Source organism: Siniperca chuatsi, linkage group LG22 (genome assembly GCF_020085105.1).
Source record: "Siniperca chuatsi isolate FFG_IHB_CAS linkage group LG22, ASM2008510v1, whole genome shotgun sequence".
NCBI classification, from domain to species: Eukaryota; Metazoa; Chordata; class Actinopteri; order Centrarchiformes; family Sinipercidae; genus Siniperca; species Siniperca chuatsi.
In genome coordinates, this window is record NC_058063.1 from 7,281,422 (window position 1) to 7,309,190 (window position 27,769).

General features: G+C 42.0%; 1 protein-coding gene across 2 annotated transcripts in view; it reads left to right on the forward strand.

The window, feature by feature from the left end:
- Window positions 1-27,769, forward strand: part of serpinh2 (serine (or cysteine) peptidase inhibitor, clade H, member 2) — a 122,848-nt gene that overhangs the window by 7,579 nt on the left and 87,500 nt on the right. Inside the window, exon 1 of one of the 2 annotated variants that reach the window (XM_044184650.1) lies at window positions 11,546-11,651. The exons of the other annotated variant lie outside the window; for it this stretch is intronic. The gene's annotated coding sequence lies outside the window, so the exon portion shown is untranslated. Of the gene's footprint in view, window positions 1-11,545; window positions 11,652-27,769 lie in introns of those variants that run through there. 2 annotated transcript variants of the gene reach the window in all.

A 27,769-nucleotide genomic window follows, 5' to 3' on the forward strand; every position in this document is an offset into this window, starting at 1 on the left:
GTGTGAGGTGTGGTAAGTGGCTGGTAATAGCAGGAGGAGAGTTTTGTGAAGTGGTGTAGGTTAAGAAGTTTGGCTGTAGGGCAGAGTTTTTATCTGTGGGATGGGGGCAGCGTTGATGGGTTGCGATGGACGGGGGTCAAAAAACACTCCAGTGTCTCTAAATGGGGAAGAGAGATGTGAAAAACCATGAAATAAAGCATCTCTAAAGGCACAGTTTACTATACGCACACAGAGTACATACATGTATGACTTTGATTCTGGACAAACATGGAATTTCTCACATATGTCCTGTGAACACATGCATGCAGTAATGTACATGCCTGTATTGCATACATTCATACATACATACAGCACATTATACACCACAAACACATTAAGCACACTCACACACACACACACACCTCCACAAAGTACTTATGCGTACATAAACACTGCAAGTACACTTACACACACTTAAGAATGTACATACATACTACACAGTTGAAGCAAGGTAGTCTTGTGCTGTTGTGCTATCAAATACATTATGCAATAACATGAACACATTACGCAGACATTTAAGTACAAAGTAGTTACATAATTACATAGACACTCCTGCAAATGCTATATACACATACTAAACTTGTGGTGGTAAAGTGAGCACATGCTCATACATGCTACCATGTTAGCAGGCACATTATGCACACACAGTTCCTTGAGCAAATAACAAAGAAGGCACACACAAGCATACATTTTACACATCCAGAATGTATTGTCAGGTGACACAGGACCAGGCCTTAAACAATCTAAAAATACTTACTATGTGAGGTGATGTTTTATCCACACCAGCATTATCACGTATTTTATAAAAGCGCGCCATTCACATTAAAACCATAGATGCATTAAGAGAACTGGATACCCTGTTCCAAGGTGGTTCCCTATTCATTTCAATAAAAGTTGCACACTTAGGCACGAACCGGTTCATCAGGCTTCTGCAATTTTGGGCTTATAGCACATTAGAGTCCTTCTGAGCGAGCCGACTTCCTGCTGACTGACGCGCACAAGAATGGCATGAAAGTAATATACAGCTTTTAGAGACTTTTGATTTTCATTCTATCTAATGGTGGAAATTTAGATAACACAAAAGTAATTCTTGACTGTTTGTGATGGTCAGAAAAATGTAGTCATTGTTTTTCATTTCTTTTGCAATGATTGTGTATGGGGGAAAAAGTCTTTTTTTTTTGGGCCTAAGCGGGTCACATGAGCTGCAATTCTGGCTGTGGAAAACAATTTAATCTTGAATAACTTCATTCTGACTCCTCTGACTGTAATCACTTATTTCTGTTTGAGTATAACAGAACACACGATAGATGTTTTCTCATTGTCATGTCTTTTGTTTTTTGGCATTGGAACAGTATAAGATTATTTGATCCTAAACACTATATGTTAACCAAGGCTAAGTGGGCATTCAGACTGAAATAAACTGTTTAAAGAATGCAATTGGGGATTTGTTGTTTCAGGTTCACATTACAAAGTAATCTGTCAGGAATGTGTGCTATCGTGTGTTTGATTGGCTGCCTTGCAAGATGACATTGTGGCAAAGGTTGGGCTAGTTTCAACTTTTTTACCAAAGCCCTCTGCACCCCTGCTGCATGAACCCTGTTTTCCCGCAGGGCTAATGTTGGTTTGATCGCAGCCTAATAGTGGTTCCTTGAGACCTTGTGGTTGGCTTTATTGACATACAAAATGAGCGATCATGGAGGGAGTTGGAGGTGACAAAAACCTAGCCTTAATGTGGTTGCTACCTAATCATGTCTGTGAAAGTTTACAGCTGTGCATCAGTGTTTCCAAAACGTTTCCCCCGTCCACACTGCAATGTGAATTTATCCACTGTGGAGAGCGTTTTGGAAAAGCACTGTTTTAGGAGCTGGAAAATGTCAGCTGAGCTTATATGGAAGGCCTCATTCAACAGACCTGCTGCCAGCCGTAGTCAAAAGCTGTCTATAGTGTCTAAGCACGGAGAGGAATATCATCCTTAAGACCTGTGAAATCCTCTGCTGCTTCTGTCCTTGTTTGCCGACATGCTCGATCTATGTTTTTGTTTTTTTCCTCTGATGAAACAGGTGGTCTCTGTATAGATCAGACAGCCCCCCCCCGCGCGCGCGCGCACACACACACACACACACACACACACACTCCTACTCCCTTTAGGTGTTCTCCATAATAGCTAAAGGACGCTTTTCCTCCCCGATGCTGTCACAGCATCCCCATCTCCCCCATTCTCTCTTCTCCTCTCTTGCGCCTGTTTCCCCCCGCCCCTCTTCACCCCTCACCTTTATACACAACAGCTGCCAGTGTCCTTTGGAGGAAAAATGATTCTTGTCCAAAACAACTGATTTCTCTCTCTCCTTCTCCTTTTCCTACTTCACTCAGCCTCCTTCTCTGCCCTCACCCCCCCCATCACCACCTCAACCACCCTTCCCCCTTCCTCTCTCTGCAGGCAGTTGAAGCGTGTATTTCATTACATTCAGGCAGGCAGGCAGAGGACAGTGGTGATGGGAGATTTCCTGTCTGCCAGGCGTGCACATGTGAAGGTCCCAGGTTTCCTTTATCATCTCGCCTGACAGATACACTGATAGCACCGTGGTGCGCGAAAGCACAGACTTTCTCTCCCTCTCTCAACCACACACAGACAGACAGACATGACTGGGGCGTTCCCATGATGCTCAATTGAAAGCAGATTCTTCAACTGATTCTTCAAAGTGATGAGTTGTTTTTTTTTTTTTTTTAGACAAATTTAGCCATGAAAGGTTGGAGGTGCTCCTGATTCCAGGTGTCTGTCTGGGTTATGAAAGAATCAAACACACACACACACACACACACACCACAGAGGCTATTCATATACAGTTCTGGAGAGGAGAACAATTGCAAAGCAGAATAGCATTGTTGTTATTGTCATATTGAGCAAAACGAGTGTCACACAGAAGAGAAGGGACACACTCAAACACACACAAGAGCAATGGTACCTATAGTAAACTTTCAAAACCTCTTGCAAGGCTTTGTACAATCGAAGGTCTAAAGGATAAGTGTGTGTGTGTCTGTGTGTGTACTTTTGTTGTATTCACCTAGGTGTTTAAAGGGTTTGTTAAGGGTCTTGTTTTATTTTGTCCTCTGCGGTGGTGCGATAGAGGGAATTTCATTATGCAAATCTATGTCTCTCTGCTGATGAGCATGCCCTCAGGCTTCTGTCTCACACACAATGGCGCACACACACGCACACACAAACACTTTCTCTGTCACACACACTCACGCATATAAATACTCTCATCCATGCAGTCTGTGTGTCTTTCACCCACACACACTCTGAGACACATACATGCTCAGACACTCATGAAAACATGTGTGACTGTGCCACACAGACACAGTCACGCATATCATGTCTATAGACTGGAGGCACGGCAGGGGAGTCTGTGTGTGTGTGTGTGTGTGTGTGTGTGTGTGTGTGTGTGTGTGTGTGAGCTTTTGTGCATGGTGAGGCTAAAAGGGGCTGCTTAAGGTTACAAACCATTTCATGGTTACAAACCATTTCCCCCAATTCCCTTGTACATGGCTGCACTGGATACCCCTTCTCTCTCTCTCTCACACACACACACACACACACACACACACACACACACACACACACACACAGTTGGAGATATGCACATTCACAGTAGCCACCACAGATACAGTGACACACATAAATATATGAAACACACACAAAAAACATAAAAACAAACATGTTAAGAAGCAAAAAGTAGCACAAAAATCTGTGTTCCTGTGAGCACACACACAAACATGTACCTCAGCATACACACACATATACACATGAAAGATAACACACAAATACATGTGTGGATGCAAAAGGTCAAATTGCACACACGCACACACACAGAAAGAGAGCCCTATCCCATGTGGATATGACCTAATGACCCTGCTGTCACACACAGTGCCCATCTGCCACAGAGAGGCACAGAGGGAGGGGACAAGGGTGGGGGTGTCTTGAGGGAGGGGGAGGTTGGATTTTGGAGTGGGGGGTAAGTGAGTGCACCGGAGGGGTGGGGCACTGGAGCAACTTAGGACGGAACAGAGCAAAGAAAGAATGTGTCTTCACGGTAAATTTTGAGTTCACTTTTGCACAGATGTGCTGCCCGGAGAAGTTTTAATGGTTTTAGACCCCCCTCTATTCTTTCTCCGTGCCCTCCCCCTCCTTACCAACACAACACACACACAAACACCTCAGGAACAAAACGTACTCCTGTTAGCCTGGGGCTGATCTATCCAGACCCTCCTGTCCGCTGTCTCCTTAAAACTGGAGCCATCTCAGGCTTCCTATGGTAAATAAAGAAAATACTCAGGGAAGCAGGCTGACTACTGTCCTGAATGTAGAACAGATGAGGAACAGAGAGGGAACAAAGACGTCAGAGGTGAGGGAGGGCTAATGGGGGAAGGAGGAACTTGCTGTTGCCATGTAAAGACACTGCATCTCCACTTTTTTAGTCATTTTTTTTAACTTCCACTGATGCTATTATATCATCATAATTCTGCAGGCTTATTAAATCATTAAAAAAAACCCTGTTCATTAAATAAAAAACATGTTTTTTAATCTGAAAACTGTGATTGTTTTCTTAGTTTTGGAGATGTGAGGTTTTCCTTGATGTGGAAACTTGTAATATTAATAGAAAATCTGTTCCAGTCGAAAGGAAATTTGGCTTCATGGATGTTTCATGGAAACTTTTTTGGTGCACAGGCATAGCTCCCAAACAGAAACAAAGACAGGGAGGATGGGTCTGTTATGCAAATCTGATTATAGTTACTGCAGATATATGACCTGCAATTACATCGGGCAGTTATTGCTTTTTTATTACATATCATACAGTGGCATCCACTGCCAATATGATGGCATTTCCTCTCTGACCAAAGCTGCCTGAAAACAGCTTGTAAAACCTGCAGTAAAGTTTTATTTTCTGTGCATGTTTCATTATTTTATCGTTCAGTTATGTTTTTTATGAATACATTTTAGTTCAAATGCCGGCTATAACCTCACAAAATATTGGACAATGATATCTTTAGTCTCAAAATATCAGTACAGGCCCTCATGTATACAGAATCAGGTTTAGAGATGATGGAGAATATGATATGGACAGACAATGGAGAAGGAGGTGGAGGAGGAAGAAGGAAGGAGATGAAAAGTGGGAAGGAGGGCACCCAGGCCTCCTCTCCGGAAGAGAGAAGGTGGAGGGAGGGCAGGAGAGTGGGGGCTGCGAAGGATATACAGAGGGGACCAACTGTAGTGGTGTCAGACGGGGGTGCTGCCAGCACACATCCTGCCAACACACACCAGGAGCCAGACACACATGCACACACACCTCCAGGCCTGGCCCTAAGTGTGCGAACAACCCTGCCAACTGTACCCCTACCACCACCACCACGACCCATCACCCACCCCACCCCCCACCCCCCCACAACCCCTGAAGACCCAATCTGGAATCAGTCTACAGCGACAACCCGGGTGCCAAGCTTGCCCTGCTGCCGGCCCTGCTCGTTTATATTTCACTGAGTTAGAGACGTGGGTTGACTGAGCTCTCGACACAAAGACTGATCACACAGCAGTGCTTAGAGGTAGAAATGCATTTTGAAGCTGTGAATTGTTTGAGAATATTTGTATTCTTCTGAAACGCTGGAGCAAAATCAATCTGGATGTTGTATAATGCTGGGAGCAGTAAATTGTGAAGAGATTGTTTTCCATAGGCAACCATTAGCCCTGGAGAACCTATGTGTACATACTTGCAATTTATTTCATCCCAAGGGTGATGTGGTGGTTCAGCTGACACATGTAGTACCATTTACAGCTGATGTTGTGGATTTAAATTCTGCTCACAACCTTTGTTGAATGTCATCCTCTCTTATTTTTCCCCGTCTGTATCAAATGCATGCTATCTTAGGAGAAATTCCTCAAAAATTATTGTTAGAAATCCCATACGGCATCTCTAAACCTCTTCTCAGCCCAACCCCCCGCCTCCAAGTGACACTAACCCCTAACCCTCTTAATTCCCTCATCATGTTTATACAAATTCCATTTAACGTGTGTACATAATGGGTGCAATGCTATTACCTATGGGACAGACATATATATATATATATATATATATATATATATATATATATATATATATATATATATATAATAAAACCTGTTTCACTATTATAGGGAGGTTGCTAAAGATAATACAGTATATGGATTCTGCAGATGGGAGCAATGTGTTTTTTATATTTCAGACAAGGCTAGGCTTCTAAATCTAGATTATGTAAAAACTGTACTGTAACCTGTGGTGCTGGGTAGATTCATATTTAAAGATAGTTTGGCAAAATCCCTCTAAAAGATTTGGTTAAAGCATTGCTACTATGATCACTCACAATTGACTAGCTTTTTTCAAAAACATTCTCAAATGGTGGTCTGAAAAAAGAGCTGAGGTGTGTTGAGTCTTTGCAGAAATAAAGACCAGGCAACAATCTACAAGACTAACAGTCTACAGCCATTTAAGTGGGTCTGTGAGGCTGTACTTTGGCACAGTGGTGCTTTGAGCAAAATGCTAACATCAGTATGCTAACAGGCTCAAAATGACAATGCTAACATGCTGATGTTTAGCAGGTTTAACATGTTCACTATCTTAGTTTAGCCTGTTAGCATGCTTTACATTTTCTAATTAGCACTTAACATAAAGTTCAGTTGAGGCTGATGAGAATGTCATTAGTTTTTGCAGATATTTGGTCATAAACCACAGTATTGAATTAAAAATTTGAACTGATGATAGCTCAGGGGATCACCTAAGTGATTACAAATCATCTTGAGGGGGACACATAGACTGTATAAAAGAAGTGGACGGTAGCCACCATGATGTCACCCTTTGGTTTGTGGACTACCATTTTGAAGTCTCGAGTTTATCGTTTTTTTATCTTGGTTTTTTGGAGCCAGAAGTGACTGTATTTGGGCGGAAGGGTGGAGCTGGGGAGGAGTGAGGGGTGGATCTGACTGAGAGCCGAGGACATTTCGCTGTGGTAGCGAATTGTCAATGACACGGTAGCCACTCCCTAAAGCATAACTGCTTTATCATCTATTTTACTCTAAATGGGACCATACTTTACAAAACGAACATCATGCTGTATTGAAGAAGACTTAAAACTAGCAAATGAGACCCTAGACTCATTAGGAAAATGTTTACTGATCTCTGACCTCTTTTTTTTTTTTTTTTTTTGCAACCAGTTGAGTTGCCCCATTAGAAAAAATGCAAGTTTCATTTTTCAGACCCAGAGAATATGTCCATGCCTTTTGTACAGTCTATGGGGACACACGAATGTCTGTAAAAAAAAAAAAATTGTCTGAATCTATCCGGTAGATGATGAGATATTTCACTAGATAAGTGAATCCTCTGACCTGCTGGTGGCACTGGATGAAAACTAGGGCAGAATGAATTGCTTGTTCTTGTTAGTCTATATAAAACAAACAGGTTTTTTATTTAGTTTAGGTTCATTTGACATATTTTTTTGTATGTTAAAAGTCACCTTTAGGCGAACTGAATGCTGTGAACCTGAAGTTGTGGCTTGTCTTATACTATCCTGTCTCTATTCATCTGGTTGTCAATTATACAGGATAGCCTATAATGTATTGGATAACACTAGATTGTACAGGACTTCGTGATAATGTTGAATAAATTGTTCTCCTACAAGCTTGAGATGTATACATTGAGATGTAAGACAAACAGCAAGACAAACAAAACCGTAATCGCTTTGACTCTGAAGCTAACATCGGAGCAGGCATCCTGCAATTTACTAAACAAACTCCATCCCTTTTGCCTGTAAACGATTTCGTATTATAAACACATGTTGGAGATGAATCACTTTTTAGTTCAACTCTCAGAGAGGACATTTCAGACAAGTTCCCCCTCCTGTTTTCCATTTGGCTGTTTAATTGTCTCAGTGCTGTCAACAGACTATCAGGGTAATTAGCCATGACTGCACAACAACACAATCAGACAGACAGGAATGAACTGCAGCCTCTGAACATGATACTTAGAGAGGGAATGGGTGGGAACGACTTAATGTGGGCGCACGTATGCACACACGGGAATGCGCACATCCGGGCGCACGTATACACTGACACACACAACCTCTCATGCACAGTCATTACCGTACCCTGAGTACATAGTTCCATGCCACACATTATATTTCCTTCGCCAACCATAACCCTCCACCCACCTCCCCCTTAATCCTTCTACCTCTTACAACTCTCTCTCACTCACACACACACACACACACACACACACAGTTACAAAACCAAAACCTCATTTCCTCTGTGCCTCGAGCTATAGGAGCAGTGTTAATTGCGAGAAGGTGGGGAGTGAGCAAGGGTGTGCTTTTGTGTGTGTGTCAGTCCACAGGTTCATGAGCTATATAGGTGTGTGTAAGCCATTGCAACTGTATATGTGTGTATTTCTATACATGTGAGTGTGTGTGTGTACTCATTTCTTTTAAGTGTGTAGGCAGTCTCTCCTATGCCAGTCTGGGCATTGCTCCAGGGTTTTCTGCGCCACCTGGGCATCTGTGAGTCCTAGTGCCTGTCACTGGGTACCGTCCCAGCTGGAATGTGTGTTTCTCTGTGTGTACATGTTTGTGTTTGTGTGTGTCAGCTGAGGAGGGGCCGCCCATGATGAGCCTTTAGTGCCAGTAGCAAACACCATTGTCTTATCCATGTCTTATCCTTTGAGCCATGGGGGCCCATACACAAACACACACACTCTGAGTGTGCATCTGGTTCCCACCTCCGCCTTCTTCTCCACACACTGAGTGGATTCTTCCCTTTGAAAAACATTGCCAATAAAACAGACACAAGGAATTAAGGAGGGGGGAGAATTCGATTAAACAGCCACCATTAAGTAGCCAATGAAGCTCTCTGTGCCCGCTTGCTTAGACTATACATACACCATTAGTTGAACAGGCCATGGCAGACTTAAAAGTACCCTGACTCAAAGGTCATCTACCTCTATTGAGCAGAGCTAATATTAGATTAGCTCTATAGCACTATGTGAGTAAAAAAAGAAAGGGCATTCTGGGCAGATTGGAAAGGAAGTGATTATACTGACTCTGGGGTGGCCATTGTCTCTGCCTTGTTGAAACACAACTGAATTTACAGCTATGATCTATGTTTTTAAGGGAACATTTTGGTCAAATAACAATAAGGGCTGTGAGGAGGGGTAAACCCAGCAAAATGTAGTTCAACTGCCATTTCAATCAGGAGAGACTAGACATTAGAATAAACAATTATTTTATTGACACGTGCACAATAGGATGAGAAATGTGAAAAGTCTGGGGTATGCAATTCTGGCGAAATCCAATACCATGACAAATACCATGATATAGAGCGAACAAGCACACACAGCAAGTAATGTAACTAACGTTAGCTAGGTTGTGGGTTAGCAAACTGTCGCTACAGTTGCTGCTGCGAAACTAACAGCCAGAGAGGACGAGACGGTTTCCCAGAGCCAGCACACCAGCTCCAGACAGCGATACTCACAACTCGCCTGCTACTATAGCTAACATCACAACAACAGCATATCTTGGCAAACTAGAAAGTAAGCTGAATGTCCGTGGGCAAGTCATATACCTGACGTGCAAATCATGGCTGGAATGGCTGGTGTTGTGAAGAGTGTTGTGTGGCTCGGACCAAGCCTCTTTTGTTTGTTTCCCATTTACAGAGCCAGGGCTGTGTACAAACACTGGCTTTTTTTTCAGCGCACACAAAGAACGGACAGCTAGCGGTCTGTGAGGAGATATTTGCTGAATTTGATAAAAAGATGTATATTCGATTAGAATCGCATACCTTAAATAGAAAATGTTGCCTCATGATGGCCAGTTAAATGTTATTGGTTATCTGCGTCTTTACTAAACACTACATTATTGGGAATAGGTAATACAGTTCATAGCTGATAGAGGTAACTGGTAGTAAATGTTAGTTAATGTTTAAAATAAGTGATAAGGTAAAAAAGTTAAGACACAATAGGGCTAATACATTATAGGGTGCTAATATTGCTGTCAGTGGGCATAGGCATTAGTAACAGAGACAAAATGAATGACAACAAAATCAAAGAGAAATAAAAGTGTAATAAAAGAACGTCCTTGGTCCTCGCTGTTGTTGAAATTGCCCTCAAAATGATGCATTCTCTCTAGATGATTATGGGAAAGCGTGCCAAAGCTTTGGATGGTGAAAACAATTTTAAGAGCTTTCAGGTAGGGGTCAACAGATCGCTGTGTACAGAAACACTTCAGGGTTGAAACAATACACCCAGCCTCAGTACAATAACACTTCTGGCCTCAGGCACCACACACAGACACACACACACACACACACACACACACACACACACTCCTATGTTCCCTGCTCACTGTTGCCCCAAGGTTGAAACTCTAAACCTAATCACACAGTACTCAGTGGAGACGACACTCCCGCACTCTATAGTACCTACCTAATCCCTCCACACATTTCATTCTTGTGTGTCTAGGGGTGTGTTTGTGTGCATGTTTGCATATAAGCAGATGCCTCTATGCATATACAAGCACAGGAAGAGCATGTGTGTGTGTGCTTGGGTATCTTCTTATTTCTTTTCTATCTCCCACTCTTGTGTGAAGATATTAGAGCTGTGGTGTAGTGAAGCATCAAAGTAAACTGCTGGAATGTGCGCTTAAATATTGCATGTGCTTTACTATGGGTGAAACTTGCAATGTATGTGTCTGTATATGGTCTGTGGGTATATGTGTGTGCTAGGCTGGAGTTAAGCCCAGACTAACCTGGAAGTCAGCAATGTGCCCAATACCTCCCAAAATTTTAATTAAAAAAAATGTTAATCATATAATAATCATTATGGAACCATCAAAATAAAAACACAAATTTTCAACTTGATTATAAGAACAAAGCACATAGCAAATGTCACAAAACTGAATATACCAGGGATTAAAAAAAGATAAGATAATAACTAAACAAGAAATTAATTAAAATTTTACTCTATGTGCATATAGCATAATTAACAAAACTATTACACATTATAGTGCCTTGTTTTTAACATACACAACATAACATAATTGTGGTGCCATATTCAGATGTGTCCAAAGTTCGGTTTGGAGTCTGTCAATTTCTATTTATATCTGTGAAATTTATTACAACCAATTTGACAAAGAAAATGAAAGCCTTATCTGTCTCATTGTCTTCAAAACAAAGAAAAATGTCCTATCCTGTACTTGGATGATGAAACTCGTGTTTTTGTGTGTTTTTACGTCCTCTGTAGTCACTCTTTGTTGATTAGTTGGGGTTTGCCAATTAGAGGGTAAAGGTCATGCAGGTGGGCCATCATGGTGGATAAGAGAAATTATAATAGCGGAGCAAAAGAAAGACACATCAAAAAGATATTAATGTAAAAGTGACATGCTTGAACAATACCAAACTGATTTTTTATTTTTTTTTGGTCTTCGATGCTTCAGCAGCTGTCACATTGGATTAAGATGCCTCTAAATAACTGACTGATAACTGACGCTTGAGAGGGACTAACTTCAGAATATGAATTTTAACTTTGCTGCTGGTCTAAAAGGTAAGTAAAAGATTTTATATACATTATTTGGACTGTTGCTTTGTTTCTGGGCCATATAACTGACATGTTCAGTGCTGGTGTGCGCTGCTTTACACTTGTAGACAGGCAATGAATCTGTTGAACGGTGTGTCTTTTGTGTTTTTTAGGAGTTTTTCGCACTTGTCTCAGTGGTATCCCTGTTCTGTATATTGTGCTATCATTCTCCTTCTGTGCGCGTGGGCACACAAACATTCTCTACTCACTGAGCTCCCTCTTTATCTCTCTCTCTCACCATCTGTCAGACTGGACGTTTGGAGGATCAGACTGTCATACAGTGTACTGTTTTTAGGTTTTTGACACAGTGTAGATTCTTTGCTGAGGGATTACTTTATCATGAGCATTCTCGAATTGTGCTGTGAGGCATGATACATTTAAATTTAAGCTTGGATTTTGTTTTGATTTCCCTACTCATAATCTTGGATCCTAGTGTCCATGTTTTAAAGTCTGTCCATAATGTCAGACATTGCTCTCTCTCTCTGTCTCCCTCTGCTCAGCATCTACTTGCTGTTTTCATATGGTAGTATAACTATTCAAGTATAGCCTACTCAGAAGCATTAGCATACAGTAACAAGCCTTTCTGTGATCCTGTTGGCATGGCATTTCTCTTATGGAACAGTTGTAATGTATCATTTCACGATGTAGGTAGGGCCTGGATTATGACTCAAACCCAGGGGCCCCAGCTATCCAAAGTCCCCCCTTCCCCTCCCCTGTCTGCGTCTGTTCATTGTATACATTATGTGCATTTTAGACTTCAGAGGACAGTTCAACATGCTAAAATGTACAGTTTGTGCATGCGTGAGTGTGTGTGTGTTTTGGGGAGTCAGCAGGGGTCCCGTGAGGCTGATTAGTGGACCCTACCAAATGTCATTAGGGTCTAATGAAAAAGCAGCCCTGCTACTAATGCATAATAAAGTGAATGGGCTGTTACATTACCACAGTGTCCAGACTACGCCTGTTGGCACATCAGCACTTCATTGGTTTGTACGGGTGTGTGTGTAGCAACCCTACATCAAATGTCTGAGGAAAAGATGACGGAAACAGAGTTAGCGCTGACAGAATGCCAACATGGATGGGTTTGTGTGTGTGTGTGTGTATGAGAAAGAGAGTGAGAGACAGAAAGAAATATGCAAATATCACATAGTAGATGTGCGTGAGTGTACTTTGTGCATGTGTGCATCTAAAAGTTATTATATATCCAAGTTTGCTTGCCTTTATTTGTGTGTGTATGTGTGTAATCAGTGTGTGTGCATATTGTATGTGTGTGTCTGTGTATTGGCATTGCGACTCCATCTACATTTTCTAAGAGTGATATCAGTGGCAGGACCAAAGGAAGTGCTTTCATTCAGTGGTTGATACAATAATCACAGTGAGGGAGAAGTAATAACTGTCTACTATGCCGCCATTTAACTACTGTGGCCTTGACTTCACTATTGACTGCATTAGAGGTGTCGGATTCAGCTTCGTTACACACTTGTGTGTGTCTTTGTGTGTGTCTTATGAGTAGTGCTGTGGAGTGCAGTGACTAGTTGCTTATTGTGCCAGCAGTTAAATGTAAGAAGTGTATAAAAAGCCCCGTCGCTCTGAAACGTTAAACAGCTGTCTGTCTTCCTTTTCATCGACAGGGACCACAGTGAAGGGCGAACGAGGATGCATGTGTAATTCATTCCCCCTCTTTCTTTCTCTCCTCTCCCCGCCGTCTCTGTCACAGCATCATCTCTTTCTAAGTCCCTCCAGTATGATTGAATATTTACTCTCATTTAATGTTACTGTCCAAAAGACATTGGGCAACAGAGACACACACATACACAAATTCACACACACACACACTCACAGCCTAGTCTACCCATTTAATTAAGCACTCTATGAATAATTCAGTTTGAGCCTCTGGGCTGAAGATAATTATAACGATCAGGATAATAATGTTTATTTTGCTTTTTATTGTATTAAGACATCAATATCTCTGCAGTGCAGTGTGGACAGTTTGCAGCTACACTTCTAATGCCTGAAGCACCACCTCTAATATCCAAATGGCAGAGTGTCTATCTTTGTGTGTGTGTGTTTGTCGCAAAATATGGTGCTTGAGAGGAAAGTTGTGAAGTGAATCTAACTATGAATTGATCACAATCCCAAAGGTCCCTGGTTCAGTCCCAGCACTGCTACAATGACCTTGAAAATTGTGACTGTTCTCATTGCCATTAGAAGTATCAGAACCCATAATCCTCAGTTTAGCAGATCAATAATACATAATGTGATTACAGTCGGGCTCACTGGGCACAGCAGCTGTTCTCCACCCTATGTGGCTTCTATCAAGTTCCGATTAGTCAATGATTGTCTATTCTTTGCCGGGGCATATGGAATCAGCAGTCTATTCGCTGTCACTGTATAGTCATTGATTAACCCCGGCAACAGATGTGGGAACAGTGATTGTGCTGTATTGTTGGTCTGCACCCCGGCATATTGCAACACACTGGGTAGTCCTTTCCAAATGGCTGCAATTTACTATTCTTTCTGAAGATTATTGTAAATCTTTTCTTCTTTATTCTGTAGCCGAGAGGTTGGAGATATGGAATGACACGGAACTGAGTCATAAGCTAAATTTGATCCTGTGACGTATTTGTATTTAGCTGGTTTTGTTCAATATTTCCTTCGTCACCACACTCATATATTGCTGCTTTTAAAGTAGCAATCATCTTCATGTACTTGTAGCATAGATTTGCTGTCAACATCATAGTTATCTATCTATCAATCCTACCCTTCCATCCAAACCATATTCCCATCCATCATCAACCATCCCCCCATACACAAAAAAGAACACACATCACATCTATTCTATTAGGCCGGAGATCCTTAAAGTCTACCATTGATCCTTCTCTCTGTCACCCCCCCCCCAAAGCTCCAGGGCTTCTCTCCAGACACCCAGCCTCTCTGAGAGGCCTGGCTCAGTGAAGGCCTCTCCCTGTGGGCTTCAGCGGCAGGGAAAAGTCCATCTGTGGAGCTGGACCTGCTGGAGTTAACCCATCAGTCACTAGGGCTGATGGATGGCCCAGACAGAAGGGGAGGTTGTTGGGGTACATGTAGACACACATGCACGGAAGGAAACTGAACAACAGATTGACAGACCCTGTCCTGTGTGTGTGTATATGTGTGGGTGGTGTACAAGTCTAAGAAACTTGAGAAACTTTCAAGTGCCCCTCAGCGTCCACCTCATTTGATTAGTGGCCTTAAGGGGCCCTGTGGATCAATAACTGACTCACACAGTCAAACACACACACATGCACAGAGCTCTGCAGCAGTTCATTTAGGCCAAGCCGTCAATCATCAAAGTGTGGACAGGTCCAGTCTGGCCCAGCCTATCTAGGACGCTGGAGGGGGCTTATGTTCATGTGTGTGTGTTTATGCGGATGAGATATTATGTGTCTACTTGGTCCATCTGTCTTGTACGTGCGTGCGTGTGTGTGTGTGCGTGCGAGTACCAATTAGTTCATGTTCCTTGTTATCCCCGCCAATAATGGCACGCCAATATAGGCAAGTGGGTCGATGTCAATAATCCTGAAGTCAGACAGATTTTCTTTCCCTTTTAATTCTCATTTAACCAGGTAAGATAACTTAACATATTTGACTTGTTGGGCGACTACTGGGAAAACAGTGTACAGACACATACAGGCTAGATGATATCACTACCCAGTACGACTACTATCTCCTACCACTGAATATCAGGTTAACCGCTGTGCTCAAGGGCACTTTGACATTAATTGTGGAGGGAGGTTAGAGCATTTTATCATCCAAATTTTCCCATGTGGTCCAGTAATTGGAACGATTGGAACAAAAGAACCATTAGGCGACCACCTGCAGCTTTATAAAGTGGATAAAAGATATTAAATAATGAAAACAGCATCTTTGTACATGTTGAATACTTGAATAAACACAACAAAGGCTTGTGTTTAATTATCCCACAAGTGATATGTCCACTTCTTAAGGCAGTTTGAAAGTACAAAGCATAACATTTTATCATCAATAAATCATTGATATTTAAGTTGTCAGGTCAAATTTGCAAGACTGCTTTAAGGCACAAATCAGGAACTCTTTTTACTGTAAATTCAAATGATATAAAACTTGATTCTGCTTCCACTGTTTAACCTGCATATCTTCAGCTCCACAGTGACTGTCAATGTATATACACTATCAAAGGCTGCACGGCCGTTATCACCGCTTATCCTTCTTTTTGCTCTTCAAAACAAACGCAAGGTGGAGTGACGGTGAGGTGGATGAATAGCAACATTCTGTTTTGTGACAAGAAGTGTCAGTGTTATTGTAAAAGTGGCACTGATTTAAATGCTAGGTGCTATATAGTGTCTGACAGGCTAATTAGATTAAACATTTAGCTAATATCTCACTGTCTACTCCTCTAAGGTGTAAAATTTAAGCACTCGTTAAGAAATTCAGTCTTTCTTAAAACCTCCCTTCATGTTTTCTATTGACCTTTTCTATCGATGTTTCCTGTTTTATTTTGAAATATTCTCCTTCCCTCATGTGTCTTGTAGTTTTGCTTCCTGTCTTTGATTGCTTGCCTTGCCCTGATTGGTTTCACCTGTCGCTTTCTCCCCTCACGTGAGTGTGAATTTAGTTGTTCAGTGCTAGTTTATCTTCGTCGGTTGTGTCAAGCGTCCCAACCCTTCTCCAGTGTTTTCTGTTATCTGTTGGATATTTTCTGTATTTTGTTGACTTGTTTGCCTTCATGGACTGCTTCCCTGGTTTTGTCTATCACTGCCTGCCTGAAAACGGTGTAAGCCTTTTTGTTATTCATTAAATGATTTAACCTGCACCTGCTCTGCCAATGTGTCTGCATTTGGGTCCTACTCCTCGTGTTACTGGTTATCCTGCTTGACTCGTGACAATCCCACATTAGAAGCCAAGGGGAAAAACTTTGTACAAATCTGGTAATTATTTGGGAATATTACATTTCTGAGGACTGTTTTTCACAACAATTTTAACCACGGCAACCAAGGCTTTTGAATATACACAGGCTTCAAAATCAGACTGAAGGTGCAAATTCATCACAACTGAGGCCGACCTCAGGCCCAAGCATGTCACAGGGGGGTCAGCACTCAGTCCTAGTGGTCATCTTGGTGCAGTGTGTGGTCCTTTTGTCCAAGTTAAATGGAAACAGAGAGTTCGACAAACAGCCTGTCCACCCACAGGCGTTTTTCACTGAGAACCTTGTAGATGCCACTGCAGCTGACCTCATTGCTACACACTCAATTTCACACAGAAACACACGGTTAAACACACGCTGGCACCGTCCCTGGGGTGCTCTTCGGCCACCAAAACACAACCCACCACCCACGCCGCTGTCACTCACTTGCAGCTCCGCCCATCTACTCTACCTACACACACACACACACACAGTCATTGGCCGCCCACACGTGCCAGTTAACCTAATAATGAGGCGGCATGGGTCATGTCGTGTTCCACTGCCCCCACGGGGCTGGCCGACCTGTCTGCGTGTCAGTTTTATTCCCGCCCACGCTGACTGCCTGATGTACTGCCTTACCCAATTGACTGACTGAATTACTGACTGACTGGATAAACATGTAGCATGCTGGGATGGCGTGGGAACTTGAAGCAAAGCATGTGGGTGTAGACTGGAGCGCAAAGGGATGGATAGTGGTGCTGTAGCTGTGAAAGACTTGGCCTTTTAATATTCCTATATTGCCTCATAGTATGTTGTAACTATTGAGTTGTGGCCTTTTGCTCCCTACATACCTTATGGTATTTTTTTCAATCTCCCTTTAATTTTTCCTTGACATTCCTGTAGTGATGTACAGTTTTGCTGTAGGACTAACTAGTCTTAAATGATCAAACTCATTAGACCATTTCTAAAATTCATTCTGTTCAATTAAAAAAGTATTTTTACAGCTTAAGAAAATACTCAGTTTACATGGCAATAAACAGGATTTATCAAATGCAATAGTTGTGAATTTTACAAGACCCAAAGCTATGTGTTTTACTCTGTTTCCTTGGTCTTTATTTACCTAGGAAGTCTTTGCAGAGCAATATTTTGCACTACTTTGATAGTGAACACATTGTCAGCAGAATGTAATAGATCAGTGTAGGAGAAACAGTTTATTCAATTCATTTTCCCCACATTAAAAATGTTACACACCTCCTGTCAGAACAATGGTTGGGAGTACTCAGGCTTAGATGTAACAATTAAAACCAAATGGAACTTTGTTGTTTCCTACGCAGAACTGATGGACAGTTATTTTAGTACCAATTGATATGCAGCACCTGTCTTGCTTTCCCTTTGAGTGAGTGTATGGTGTCATATGTTTCTGTATGAGTGTGTATGTGACTCATGCCAGTCCCTTGGTGATGATCATCTATTGTGAGTGTGGCAGCAGCCCGAACACTTGACTGCACAACTGTTAATTTCTCTTTCAGTGCATAAATTAATAGTTCATAAATAAGCAAATAAATTAAAGAATGGATGGGAGGAGAGAGAGGGAGGAGAGGAATGGGGGCAGGAAAAACTTTCTCATCAGAAAAATTTAATTTCTCACTCCGACACCCACGAGAATGGGGGGAGGGAGGCTGGGGCGGTGGGTAATGGATGTGAGTATGTGTGTGCAAAAGCGATTCATTTTTAGCCTTTCTATCGCACCTTTGAGCACTGACATGTTGGCATGTTGGCTTTTTTTTGTCTTTTCCCAAGATTCACATTTGACAAACATCTGTGCCTATTACTGAACACGCACATAACTAAGGGGTCTGACAGAGTTGGGGGTTTTTTTTCATCATGGTGAGCCATGATGAACTGAGGCACTGGTACAGTTTTAACTCAGTTTACTGATGTGTGGCAATAACAGTAAGTCAATATGACCTTAAACTCGTGTAGCCACTCCTCTGTTTTAACCTTACAAACATCAGGAGGAGGTGGAGATGAGAGGTGACGCATGGTGTTCACCTGTCAATGTCCTAGTAGAAACATTGCATGCATAGCCCAGTCTCCAGCTCAAGCTGATTTTGTCACTACATCAACACAGACCACACATGGGAAAAGTGTTATTTCAGTTCAAAATATCATAGTTAATCATTATGGCAAATACAATTCACCTTGGTGCAATTGCTCCATTCAAAGCAGTTTTTTTTTTTTGTCAAATCAGAAAGATATACTTTTCTGAGCAGTGTAAAAGCACAAACTGCCAGGGGTGAAAGACACTGTTGTTGGGATTCAGCTAGGACGGATTTGGTTATTAGCAGAAATATCAAAGATATTTATGAATATTAATACAATCATTAATATTATCAAAATTATTAATATGAATTCATAATTAATCCCCTCGGATCGGGGACCAACAACTAAACGTGAAAAAAGGTGGCTATCCACCGAAAAATACTGATATTTAGAGTACTATCTTACATTAATAAGGGGGGACAGTGAAGGGTGAGATCCGAGCACTGGCCGTTGCAATCAGCTGTTATCACAACACATACACACAATAACCACAGGCAACTGCTCCTTAAAAGTTACAATAGAATAAAATTTATTTAACCTTTGCACTGATTAACAATCAATAACTTCAGTCAACAACCAGTACCGTCTAGTCTAAACACAATAAGCATACAACAATCAGCAAGCATATAAGATGTGTGTGTGGGGGGGGACAATAGAGAGGGGGTGGGGGGAAGATGATCTTGTGGGTCTTCGTCACGCACAGAGCCAAATTGGCAGGCAGACCCGCAAAACTCAAAGGGACAGAGCCAAAAAGGAAGACAAGCTCTAATTGTCCTTAAGATAACGGGCAGCTTAGCTAGCTATGCTCTCACACTAACTGGGGCAGCTGTGGCTTAGTGGTAGAGCAGGTCATCCACAGATTGGAAGGCCGGCGGTTCGATCCCGGCCGAAGTGTTGAAGTGTCCTTGCGCAAGACATTGAACCCCAAAATTGCTCCCGAGGGCTGTGTCTTCGGTGTGTGAGTGTGTGTTTCATCACTGTATGAATGTGTGTGAATGGAGTGAATGCGATATGTAGTGTGTGAAGTGCTTTGAGTGGTCGGAAAGACTAGAAAGGCGCTATACAAGTACAGTCCATTTATTACCATATAAGATGTACATGTGTAAAGGCATGTGGGTTAGTGGAGAGGAAAGAGAAAGAAAGCACACAGAGTAAGGCACAAGGAATCTCAAATGCTGTGGTAAAGCACAATAGCTGCCGCTTTTATCACACAGTAACCCGGAAGAAAACTTTCATTCTTTCAAACTTTCAAAGCTAAAGCTAACACATTAAACAGCCCAACGGCATGGCATTGTTACAAAATGGAACGTGCAAACACAAAGAAAAACACAAAGCAATTAAGAGAGCTGTTACTCTCCAAAGTAAAGCACAATTCACAACAATGAAGCTTAGGTGAAATAACACACAGTTATAAAATCTGACTCTGCCCAGACACAAGCCTCTTACTTGAAAATCGCTCTTGGTTCGCAATTGTATGTGTCAGTCCGTTTGGGTTATCCAGGCAGTCCTCTCGAGATCGGATACTGACGGGTCCACGCTATCGGCGGCTCCAAAACTGTCCCTTCGAGTGGCAGCAAAGGGAAGCAGTGGTCGACGTCGGTGGGGAGAGAGGGGCTCAGCAGCGGTCTTACTCTCCGTGAAGAAACGGCCATTCCTTGTCTCTTCCAAAAGGATCCAAAAGTGTGTTCAGCAAACACAAAACAGCCTGTTGCTCGTCCAGTGAGTTAAGACTCTCCTAGGAAAATATAAATTCATGCGATGTGCCGCTTTGTCGCAAGATGGGTTACAGTGGAAAAGGTGATGTGTCTGGCGCTAGGCTTTATAGATGTGATGTTGTCACAGCTGTGCGCCAAGATTTCGGAGTTATCTTTGACAACATACTAGTTGATGAAGTATGTCTTCAAATGTCTTGACTATCATAGAAATAATAAGGTCAAATAAAGTTAGGTGAATCAGCTTTCAGTGCAGCATTGTACAGCAGCTACTGTGCATTTATCAACAAATGTGATTTGCAGCAGTAATACTTTAAACTGAGTAATATACAGTGTGACCAAAGGCTTGGATGGTGGGTAGTGTGTTTCAGCTTTTAACACTGTAGCAGCCACTGGAGCCTAAACACAGTTAACAGCAGCAATAGCACATACCAACAGCAATAGCAAATAGATGTATGGAGATTGATGTGTTAAATATAACATTCTGTTTTGGGAATGTGTGTATACTGTAGGTGCAGAGTTGGCCCTGATCAAAGAGAGAAGCTGATTTCTCTGATGATCTCCCATGATCACCTACATCAGCTAATGATAAACTCATGTGAGTGGCGCTAATAAGCTCATGTTCCTGCCTGAACCTAAGCTACGAGCTCCATTTTTGGCAGCTAGTCTAATTAAAATGCAAAGAAGTCTAACTACAGTTCAATCAGGAGATACTTAGTTAAGAGTGATCAAATAAATTTATTGGTGTACAATAGAATTAGATATGTGAAGAGTCTTTGACAGTCTAGACATTGGTGGTGGTGGTGATGAAGAGAATGGCTGAAGATCTGAATGGATGTGATGCGGAGCGGGACTTAGATGACCTTGGTAGAAGGAGCCCTGGGAGCCGGATGTGATGAGAACTGGAGGTGAATGTGGTGGAGGAGGGTCGTATCGATTTCGCACTGAAAGGACAGCAGACAGCAGCAGAGAGGAGAACAGTTTTAAAGTTTGACAGCAATGATTTGATTGACTCAGCTAGATTGTTGCAAAATCTGGTTGGTTAAACTGAAAGAGTGAATGTCCATAGTCAGCTGAAAAAGTTGGAAGCAGGAAAGAGCGTCAATGAGAGCATGGTCTTCCTGACTGAACTCCTGCTAAGCTTCATAAAACTATTCCCAAGTTAATTTCCCCCTTGTAACTCCCTTTCTTTTGTTGTTTTAGACAAAATCAGATTAAGTTAAATTAAACTGTAGTTAATAACTGGTAAACATGACATTACATCTCAAGTTTTTATATTTTTTTTATCATTAAAGTAGCTGTAGCTCCGTAAGGTCTTGTCATCACAATTTCTCCAGACCTCAGTGAGCTCAAGAGTGGTTGCACAAGGTTAATATAGCTTGGGGGGCTCTCTAGGACAACAAATGGCTGACAACAGTGACCTTGTTGATTAAATCGTCTTAGATAGGGTTAGGATAGATTATGTGAAAAGCTCTGAGTCCCTTTTATTATGCACTAAATAGCTACTTTTAGGAACCAACTTCCACATTATGTCTTGCCCCAACATTTTGTTTCAGATGGAAGTATGTTGGATTAAAGAAGCAAGACACCTTTTGAAAAGCTGTTTGCTTGTGACTTTAAGGAGAATGTCCTAATTTTTGATTAGCTGCATATCAAAAAATAATGTGCAAGTGTCCACAATGTGCAATAATGTGTGTGGTTCAGGATTTGTAATATGCGAAAGCTGATTTCCCTTGCTAGTCATTAGTGTTTCCAATAAACCATGGATTGGCCCAGTGCTGATACTTGGCCAGCCATTTGGGCTTAAGGATGACTCCTTTGGGTTGGAACATGGCCACGCTGGTGAACAGCTATGGTGGTTTGTTTGTTTTGATCCGCTCCTCAGCACAGCATGCTGTTTGGAAGACTTTTCCCAGGATTACATATACCATGAAAATCAGTTTACTACTCTCACTGGATTCTGACCAAAGACTGCTGAGAGTTGAGGTCTGCCGAGGTCTGCTAAGACTACTCTGATTCAATTATTTATTTTGGCGCCCTACTTTTGTATGTAGGTCCTTGCGAATGAGTGAATTCCTGAGACACCTCTTTGACTTTTCATTGTCCAGAACCAAAAATGACCATATGCTTGGTGGAAAAAGACAGACTAAACACCTTGAATCAATTGCAAAGACAAAATAAAGACACTGCAATATCCAGTTAGCCAGATATAAGTGGATGAAAACTAAACTAAAAATGTTGCCTAGTGGTGATCTCTCTGTATAACACAGTGCTATCTTTGGGATTTTTTCTGTGCAATGTTTCCAAACTTTTTCTCTGTGTGATTGTCCTGAATGTGCCCTTGAAGAGAGCAGCCGACAACAGACGCTGCAGAGATCCTCCCTGTAAAAGTGTTTTTAATTATTAATGCTGGCCCTCCATACTGGCAGAACTCCAGGCTGCCTGTGGACGGCCACCACATTTCAGTCACTCACTGCCATGAATTATTCTCACAAAACATGCTCACACTCACATACACACAAACACATGCCTGTACACAAACACACACGCAAGAACACACACATGGAGGAAGCATGAAACCCACAGTGGACATATGGAGACAAGTGTGCCCACCTACCTAATAAAATATGACCATTGTACATGCACACACACATACACAATATGCTTACTGATGACGCAATGCATCCAGTAAATCACAGGCCATTTGCAGTATTTATCATGTAGGTAAACACGCAGAGACAGTACTTATGCAAGAATGTACACAAACCTACATATAGAAGCAAGTGTGCACTCCCACACACTCCCATGTTCCCTCTGCATGTTATCTGACACATTACACACATTTCACCAGACACACAATGGATCCCCAAGCACACACAGGCCATTTGCAGTATTTCTTCTATTCAGTGTACTGCGTACAGCTGTCAGCAGGCTGTCAGTGTGTTCAGTTGCCAAACAGCCCCACCTCCTCCCAATAATAAAATATGCCTTTAAAATGTCACTCACTCCCGAAAGAGCAAAAGCAGAGGCAACAAATCGATTCACATTAGTTGTTCAATTGACTTGGCTTGAACTTAGCTCCCACTCTTCTTTTGTCTCACAAATGTTCTTTCTTTCTTTCTTTCTTTCGTTCTGTCTTTCTTACATCTGTTGGCTTTCTATATTTTTACCCTCTGTCCATGTCTAGCTGGTTCTCCCTTTGTCCCCTCCCCGTCACCTGTTTTTCCATTTTGCTTTTTCCGTTTACAGATTCACAGATCTCTCCAACTCCTCTCCTCCTTCCTCCCTCTTACTTCTTTCTCACCTCTTCTCTATTTTCTCCCCCAGCTAATCTGAGAGAATGAATGCAGCAGCGGTGGCAGCACTCTCCCCGCCAACCACAGCCGTGGCAGCACTCATTTCAATTTTCACCTCGTTTTAGACTTATCACATTGACATCATTAAGGCTCCCTCTCAGCGGCACACTCATTCGTTATCCTCTCCATTTTACACCTTTCTATCTCTCTCTCCCTCTGTTTGTGTGTGTCTCCCACTCTCTCGCTCTCCTCTCTCTCCCCTTATCTGTCTCGCTCATTGTCAGAGGATTTAAAAGGCTCTCTATTTGAGAGCGGTGAGTGTCTGGGCTTTGGTTTTTCATCCCAGTGACAGAAACCTGTTGGAGTCTCCTTATTCAGAATGAAAGAGTTGGACATTTTTGCCTTTTTAAAGGGGATAGCAGGGAGCGGTGTTGGGCTTGTAAATCTGAAAAAGTGACACATGACTCATTCTGTTTGCTCATTTCAAAAGTGATATTTCTTTTGCCAATGCAACCTTGGAAGAATATTTTTTATTTCAATTTCAATACAACCCAGCAGAGGAGTTTGGCTGGTAATTCTGAAGAAAATGAGGAGAATGATAATTCAGCTTCAATCTGATATCTGAAATAGGAAACTGTTGTTACTGTGATAATATTCTGCTAATGAAAGAAATACTATACTACATCAACAGATTACTAGTGCTGAAACAATAATAGAAGATAAACAGAAAATGAATTAAGATTAGTTTTAATTCAGTAATCATTTAAGTCATTTGCTAAGCAAAAATTCACTGATTCCAGCTTCTCAAATGTAAAGATTTGGTGCTTTTCTCGTTATTATTTCATTGTAAATAGAATATTTTTGGGCCCCGAACTATCGGTTAAACAAAACAAGCAGTTTGAAGACATCACCTCGGCCTCTTGGAATTTGTGATAAGTTATTTGGAAAAATAATCAAACTATTAATCAATAATAAAGGAAGTGCTCGGGAAGTGCTCACAAGAATGAAAGTTACAGTTACTAATGGATTGATTTGATTTGTCAACAAAATAATCGTTAGTTTCAGCACTACGCAGCTCTGTCAGTGAGAATGTACTTTCATGGTTGTCCTTTGCGACATTAAGGAGAAACTAAAGCCCAAGAGTAGAAACATTTCCACACCCCAGTTTGGCAAAATTCTGCCGCAAGAAAAACAGTAAGCTGAAATTGAAAGCGTTGATTAATCCCTGTAATGAAGTGTATCTTGTCATGTGACTGGCCCAGAGCTCCTCCTGTAGCACTCTACTGTACTCTGTGTTTATGCATACAGGCTTGGAGCTATATGTTTGCCTGACTCCTTGCACCAGCTTATCTTCCATGCCAGCAGCATCTTGTTATCTGCGACTTGGAAATAAACACAGTAATAATGTGTGGTACTTTGTTCATTTTATCTCAGTGCCATGTTTTCTCAACATTGAATCATTTTTGCCACAGTGTTGATACTTCACTAGGCTTATCTCATTGTGTTGCTCACATTAGAGGAGGGCTGCTGGGTTTCCGAGCCCTGCTGCACTTTGCTACATCTGAATACTGTTTCCTGTTTGGCCCAGCTCTCTCTCCAGCGTATCTGAACAGTGTTTCCACAGACGGTGTTCGACATAGAGGACCCTACTGTTGACTGGGTGGAGCTGACAGGTCAGGGGTCAAGTGAAGTGAAACTTGCAAAGGGAGAGGTCAGGAGAAAGGAAAGAAAAGAATACAGGGAAGGGAGATAGAGGTGGAAGAAGGTTAAGACCCCACTGAAAAGGAGCCCAAAGTTAATATCCCTCGTCATCCCCTGTGCCTTAACCTGGGGCTAAACTAATATGGCCTCTCCTAATGAACAACAGTGGCCCACATCTGCATTGTTAGTCAGGAATCTTCACTGCCATCTTGGATCAATTTGAGGGCATATAAAATCTGAGTGCCAGGGCCATTTCTGGGTCTCTGGTGTCCCGCTTGCCACACCACAGGTTTTCACAAGGTGGGAGTCACAATGTAAGACTGCGCCCCAGGGGAAGAAAGAGAAAGCTTTTCTAACACACACTCACACAGAGCTCACCTCCCATCTATAAACAGAGGCCCAGGGTAGGGTGCGGTCCTGTGGCCAGCGTTGGAGTGGTGTGTGGAGGGGTAGAATGTACAGGTTAGAGACTGGTGGCGACAGTGGCAGCGCTGCGGTGAGCCTTACGAGCCTGGCGTCATGCACCCAGCGTGTCGCACCTCCCTGCCATGAGAGCCTGTAAAGACATTTTAAAATCCAACGGCCCTTCTCAACAGGAAACTGAGGTTTGCTGATGGAATTTTTTTTTTCTTTTTATAAACATCAAAACCAGCACGTCCTAATTAGCATCCACTGTGCGTATGCATATTTGAGCTTGTGTGCATGTACATGCTCGTGTGCATCTGTCTGTCCAGTGTCCATGTGTTCACACTTGCGTTTGATGCACACTCTGACTGCTGTATTTTGATTGTGTGTGTGTGTGTGTGTGTGTGTGTGTGTGTGTGTGTGTGCATGTGTGGGTGTGATGCTGTGATAAAAGTCAAAATAAAAGTACCACATGGGATCGTTTATCTCGCGACAGACCACTTCTGTCTAATTAGTGTGAAAGACAGTAGAGAAATATAGGCAACTGTAATTAAAGTAGGGGATCAAGATGTGTGTGTTGCACATATGGTGCATGTGAGTGTGTTTTTCTTGCAGTTTGTAATGCATGTCTGAATCCCTGTGGTGTTTTCAGGTAAAGCTATCACTGCTGTCAGAGTTAATGTGCTGCATATGTTCAACAATTCCATTCACACCCCACATGTCTTCTGTATGTAATAAACTGAAAGATCAAAGATTTCCTGTTGTTGACTAAGTGTAAACCCTCATTTTCAGATTGGGTGAATCACTGGGATGATTTTAGGAGTGCGTTCACATCAAGCATGTTTGCAGCAGTTTATTTGAACTCTTGAACTCCTAAGTGTTTCGTTCGTCTGTCCAGGTGAGAACGAAGCATTCGACTTTACAGAGATACCTTTAAAATGCAGCTCTCTCTGTAATCTTCCCAGACAACTGCAGCATGTTGTGGTAGGAGTGAGAACATAATCTGAACAGGAAATTGCTCCGGAACGCAAGGGTTTATGGGTATATGGAGACAGATTATAACGTCTTAAAGCCAAATCACTGATGCTTGGAAAGCATAACAGGAAAAAAATAACCACGGGCAGATTGCAGTCTGGGCTGATGCTCAGATTCTATTTTCGTATGTATTTTTTTTACTGCTTTGTACTGCAAAGAAGGTTAATTATAAGAGCACACACCCATTATGATAAACTGAAGTTTAAGGGACTAGAACCAGATTTGTTTTATGTCCCCCTAGGGCCAAATATACAGCCTAGTAAAGTTATCAGAAGTCTAACAAATAGGATATTTAGTCTGAGTTATTTTTAATTGTTTTTGATCCTTGGTTCACCTGTAATTAGGCAGTTTGTACCAAAATAACGAACATAAATCAAAACTTCCAAGATGGTTTCAACCAAAGGAGAAAAAAAACTATAATATCATAGACATGCATGTTTTTTACAGAAATCTAGTGCACGTTAAAGCAGGATATGTATTAAGGTGCAGCACAGCCGAAGAATATACCTTGATATACTGGTCTTATAGAGTCTGACTCGGCTCTCCGGTCTCCTTTCCCTTGTCGTGACATTTCTCCTTTACCTCATCTTTACCATTCATGTTGTGTTGCACACTGAGGTTTTGGGGAAACAATTTGTCTCAGCATAGAATGTGATAAATGAAAGCCATATGTCTTTGCGAGAACAGATTGAGCCCTGTGTGTGTTGACAGTACATTTTGTCCCAGTGGGGCTACCATGGAAGCCTTGACATTTTCAGACAATATTGCGGTGTTGAGCCACAGTTAGGATTTCATAAGTCAAGCTAACACTAGAGACGTGTGTGTGTGTGTGTGTGTGTGTGTGTGTGTGTGTGTGTGTATCTACTAACATTACGATCATCTCTCTCCCTGTCTCAGTGTTTCAGTGTCTATGTC